Source organism: Penaeus vannamei, chromosome 30, assembly GCF_042767895.1.
Source record: "Penaeus vannamei isolate JL-2024 chromosome 30, ASM4276789v1, whole genome shotgun sequence".
Taxonomy (NCBI): domain Eukaryota; kingdom Metazoa; phylum Arthropoda; class Malacostraca; order Decapoda; family Penaeidae; genus Penaeus; species Penaeus vannamei.
The window spans coordinates 8,292,863-8,298,667 of record NC_091578.1 but is presented as its reverse complement, the minus strand read 5'-3'; the positions used below and the strand labels follow the sequence as shown (position 1 = coordinate 8,298,667).

The 5,805-nt window shown below is 43.5% G+C and overlaps 1 protein-coding gene across 3 annotated transcripts in view; it reads left to right on the top strand.

Moving 5' to 3' along the window:
* Positions 1-2,203: 2,203 nt before the first annotated feature.
* Positions 2,204-5,805, top strand: part of LOC113808289 (homeotic protein spalt-major) — a 604,198-nt gene continuing 600,596 nt past the window's right edge. For 2 of the 3 annotated variants that reach the window (XM_070142899.1, XM_070142897.1), the window contains exon 1: positions 2,205-2,548. The gene's annotated coding sequence lies outside the window, so the exon portion shown is untranslated. Of the gene's footprint in view, positions 2,549-5,805 lie in introns of all 3 variants that reach the window. The other variant, XM_070142898.1, reaches the window with a different exon arrangement.

Sequence of the window (5,805 nt, the reverse complement as noted above, 5' to 3'; positions counted from 1 at the left end):
TGATGATGACCATGATAATAATGATATTAATATTAATGTTAATGATAATGATAATAATGTCAATTTTGATAATAATGATAATTATAATAATGGTAATAATAATGATAATGATAATAATGGTAATAACGACAATAATGACAATAATCACCATGATAATACTAATGATATTGTAATACTAATACTAATACTAATGATATTGATGATGGTGGTGACGGCGATGGCGATGATGATGATGAACCTTAAGTTTATCCTTAACATGTAAGAAATCTCGAATTTTAAGAGTATTTAAAATAGTGTAAGAAATGGTATAGCACTGAAACACGAGAACAGCTGCTGAAAACGATGAAACAGACGTTAAAATCCCCAACGTTTAGCGTCAAACAGCTGAATCCTTTCCAGATGTAGCCATACAAAGACACAATCTGCAGTGTAAGTCGTTATATGCAGCTTAAATACTGTGGTTTCAGGCAGCTTTAATGCAGCGAATACTTTAAATAACTCCGGGATATAATGATAGCCAATCACACTTGAAAGACACAATATAAAAGTGTACAATTAAAATACCTCTCATTGTTAGTACTCCCGCTGTGCCGGCTAATGTACAAAGGGCCAGGAAGATTTCAGAGCCTATTGTACTAAAGCTCATGATAAAAGATTCCCGTTGGCAGAAGAGTTCATTTACAAGTTAATATAAGAATACATATCACCTGGGAGACAGGACATTAAAGACACTGAACGCAGGAACTAGGATTTTAGACACGGGCTTGGGGAATAGAAGTCGGCAACAGGGAGAAGGCTCTCAGAATATCCTAGACCAGTTATATAAAGAAATGCATGAACAGTTAGTATTATCGTGTACATGGTACTGTAGCACAGAAAGGAAGGGGGAAATAAGATGTAAACAGTCGGACTAGTTCTTCCAGGATCACACATCATTTTGGTGGTAAGGGAGCCAGCCATAAATTCATATATATATATATAATACATACATATATGAGAGAAAGAAAAGGAAGCTTGAACTTACATTACATAGTGCGTTAATGGTTATAGGATACGTGTAAGCCATTGGTCTACAGATCATAGGGGTTTAAGTTACCTAAAAGGAGACTATATATCATAGAACTACATAAAAGCATGCCCGGTAAAGGTTGCGAATATATTATTACAGTTCTCGAAGCCATTACAGAATAGAGAGGAGTGAAGCACCGAGTGACTGAGAGTAAATATAACAGGGTTTTGATTCTCCAGTGCGCAAGGAATCAAGAATTATATTAGAATAGAGGATTTATACAAAAGTATAGTACATGTGAATACAAGTTGTTGAAAAGGAAATGAGTAGGATAAGGCTGTCTGGAGAGAAAGAATATAAATAATTTGCACATTATAGAGATAAGGGGAAAATTGCAGAAAAGTTTGTAAAATAACACATGTTTGGATATCTAATGAATGTATAAATAGCAGTATAGAATGAAAGCGTAATCCCTCCGGTGCTCGGCCACAGGAGCTCCGAATAAGCAAGATGAGGAGCTCGCAGGGCGCAGGATGCGGCCGTAGGAGACGGCCTTGCAGCGGCCCGGGAGGAGCGGCGCGTCTGGCGGCGAGGTCGGTGGTTGGAGCGGCGGGCGGGGTGGAGGCGCTGGGCGCGGCGCGGCGGGGAAGTTGGCAACCCAGTGCCAGGGCCAGCGGGGGTCGAGGGGCGGGAGCAGCAGCCAGTGAGCCCCCGGCCAGGGCAAGGTGCAGGGCCAGCATCATGTAGCAGCGGTCACTGCCTCCCGCACCAACGCCGTGTCCATCTGTACCGCCGTCACCACCTCGGGGCACCGTCTGGAGGAGTCCCTGCATGCCCCGGCGCGCCGGACGCAGGACCCCTCGCCGCAACGGCGCCCGCGCATGCGGACCCAGAGTGCCGCTCTAGTGCCTGCAGTGCCGAGGCAGGTGAAAAAAGACGACGAATGTGTAGTGCTTGGTGACAGTGCCGAGAGTGCCCTGGGAACTCTCTATCTACCTCATCGCGACGAGATACCTCCTCGATCTCCAACCCAAGATCTCACTCCAGACCTCAAGTAGAGTAAGAAGACGCGAGGGGACGCCGCCGTATCGCCTCGAATTAATACTTATATTTACACATATATACCTCGTGGACAGTGCAGCCCCTCCCCCCCCCCCCACCGCGGACCGCCCCCGCCCCCGCCCGACCCAGGCGACCAAGCCGGCGCTGCCAGTGAGCGGGCAGGACGCGGCCAAGGAGCGAGGCGAGCGACGTCCTCGCAGGACCCTCGGCTCCCCTCGGCTCCCCGCGGCCGCCCCAGCGCCCCCCCCCCCCCGTTGCCTCAGGATTCCCTCAAGAAGGCAACCGATGAAAAGGAATCCCTGAATATCAGATGCAAAAATACATACTTTCGCCAACTACTAACTTCCAACGAAAGGAAATCTGAAAGAAAATTCCCAATTAATTGTCAAATCAAAGGGAAAAAACACCGTTCGGGCAGGACCTTCGAACCGTGTCCTCAAGGGTGACCTGGCCTGACCTGTGAGCCAGAAGGAAGAGGTGAGAGTTCGTTCGTGTTCTCGTGTGTTCTTCGATGACCTGTAGGGGCGTGTTAAATGTGTGACCCCCTCCCCCCTCTATACCCCATGCCCTCTCCCTCACTAACAAATTTAATAGAAATTTGAAGGATTCGTCGAAAGTAATATAAACCTTGTTTCCACATCAATCATGATTATCATATAAATATTTTTCCGTCTTCTCTCTTCAAAATATACCGCAGCAATAAAGCTTTCCTTGGATCAGGGAAATCTAATGAAAAAAAATATATAGACATTTCAGCGCCTACTTCAGATGTCTGTGACGTCGTCATTACTACAATATTTCTTGCTATTTATCTACGTTTTATCTTTTCTCTATCTTCTCTATCTGCTGCTCTTTTCATTCCCTCTTTCGACAACAATTTTATTTATGCTCATGGGAGAGCAAAATGATATACTGAAGGAATACATCAGAACTCCTCACCTCGTAACGAGATGCTCTAGAGGCGAAATCTGCAAGGTGTTTGCAGTAACTTAGGCCGCAGCCTCCATGTGGCGACGGCGAGACATCTTCAGCCGGAGATGTCTCGCGCCCGAAGACGTCTTGGCACGAGTTGGACGCGCCCGCCGTCTCGTCGCGCGCCTAGGCCGACTCACCTGCCCGTACTCGGTGCCACCTGCCCGCCTCGCCCACGATTTCTCCTATGGACCCCAACACACTTCTCATGGACCCCACTGCACTCCGGAGAACAGTGTCTGACCCCTTGCCGAGTGCCTTTGGTAGTGCATGAACTCTTCGTTAGAATGATGTCCAGCACGTTGGCTCCTTTGGATCTATTTAGTAGCATGTCAACCCCAATCTCCTGTGGACCACAATGCTCTTTATATGTAAACGTGGTAGACACCTATATGTTCCCTTAGACATCAGGATGCCCTTCTATATACACCCTTTCGCAACAAACCTCTCTTTGGAAGCCATATCATGTATTCAAGAATTTCAGGGTATTCTTTACTCATGTTTTACCATCCGACTGAAGATAAGATTTCAATACCCTCATCTGACTTTGGAACCAGACTCAAATCAGGGATTGCCACCCATCTAGATAGGCGCAGAGGCATCGTATATATTTTTCCTTTTTCTTGAAATGTTTTTTTTATCCATATCCTGCGTTTTTTTTTTTCAGCGTGCAATGATCTATACTCTACGATCGTCGATAGATTAATATGTATTATTATGCAGATAAAACGAAAATCGTTTTTAAGTTAGCTTAGAATTGCCTCTGCCGGGGGAGTGTGCTTGTAATGTAACCAGAATGGGATAGTTTGGTTCCCGGAGATGGTTCAGGGACCATGACTGAGTGGAACTGCTAAGACCTCGCTTGATTATCTTTAACTATAGCGCATCCAGTCACAGGAAAGGAAAAACCGACAATTCATAACTTTTTCATATTTTATTGGAAATTCCTGCCCTCAGCGCCACATTATTAGTGTTTATAACAGAGATATTGTGCCTAATTTTCTCTTTTCTATGCTTTCTTGGGGTTATCTGCAGCAGATTTGTTCCAATTCTTCAAGGAATCCTCACTATCGAAGGCTTATTTCTGAACACGCTTACCTTCGGGGATCATTGCCCGAAAATAAGTGTTCGATAGTTGATTCTCACAGAAAAGATTTTATACTAAACTACGTGGACACATATCTACCTTGTTTCGTTTTTCAATGGAGGAATAATAACCCTTGACTCTTATTATACGAGTATCATGACAGTACTGTTGTCGCTTCTGTTGGTCTTTACCGTTACATTGTTACATTCTGTTCCCTGTTTCCTTCATCACGCACTTGAAAAAAGAAAGAAAGAAAGAAAAAAAAAAACTACGACCGGAACTTACACTTCTAACTTACGACTTGAAATGACAGCCCCAGGACGTGTTAAGAGATCAGGGCTGCAGAACAGTCTTATCCCAGCGTAAAGAGGTGATCAAAGGACACCGGATTTTCTTGGGTCGTTCCTGGTACATGTCTTCTCGAGCAGGATTTGCTGCTAGAATCTGACGCTTGGGATCTTGCATTTTTCTCCTGTTAATCTCTCGTATTAGGTCGATTCCTGGACCCTACACTCCGTCCAATTTCAGTGAAAGGGAAACACTGGCAACTCTCCCTTGCCACCGAGGCGCTCCGATTCGCCAAGTTTCTTTTGAGTAAAATAGATAAATGAATAAAAAGAAATTAAAATGGTGTAAAGCAATAAAGATACATTGTACAGTAATACAATAAGTACAAATGTATGTATATATGCCCTGAGCTTTAGCTGATAAGAATTTAAAAAAAAAAATCCTAGGAAATCGGAGTACCTCAGGATCCGATCCGGGAGTGAGTTGCCAGTTTGTCTTTTCGTGAAATTGAAGAAGCTACAGCGTCTCTCTTGTTTTAACTACAACTTTCGTTAGTACATATCCTTAAATATTGGTTTTCGCTTAACTATATACATTCTTCGCTCTATAGAATATAATACCCTGGATCCCCCCCCCTACGACATTTTCTTTTTTCTAATAATTTCTGTATTGCAATCTGCTATGGCTCATAATTCTGCCATGCCATCGTATGCAATGGCATTTAGGACCTTCCTCGTCTTGTTTTGTCTCACACCGGCTCGCAATACAGACAGTGTTAACGTTGGATGCTCAACTTTTCCTTTTTTTTAACCTTAGTATTGGCTCGAGCTTTTTTTTTTTTTTTTTTTTAACTTTTTGGACCTCAGTGTTGGCTCTTGTTTCCCTTTTTAAAAGTTCAATGTTATCTCTTCAGCTTGTTTTCCTTTTTTGAACGTCAGTGGTGGCTCTTTGCCTTGTTATTGAACCTCAACATAGCCTTTTTAAAAATTTCTACATTGTTTTTCCGATATGGTTTCCTTCCTGGAACCCAACGTTGGCCTTTAGGTTTGTTTTTCATCTTGAACCTCAGTTACATTTTTTTTTCTTTCTTTTTACTTGTCTTCCTTTTTTGGACCTCAGCCTTAGGCTCTTGAACTTCTCTCCACTTTTGGGCCTCAAGGTTTGGCTCTTTAACTTGTCTTCCTTTTTTTTGGTCCTCAGCATGTGGCTCTTTAGCTTTTCATTTTTTGGGCCTCATCGTGTGGCTCTTTTCTTAATTTTTGGGCCTCGACGTTCGGCTCCCACGCTGCTGCATTTCGGAAAAAAACGTGAGGATTTTATTTGCAAACTTACAAGTGAATCATGGAGAGTAAGTAATAATGACACAAATATAAATATGCTAGTCATC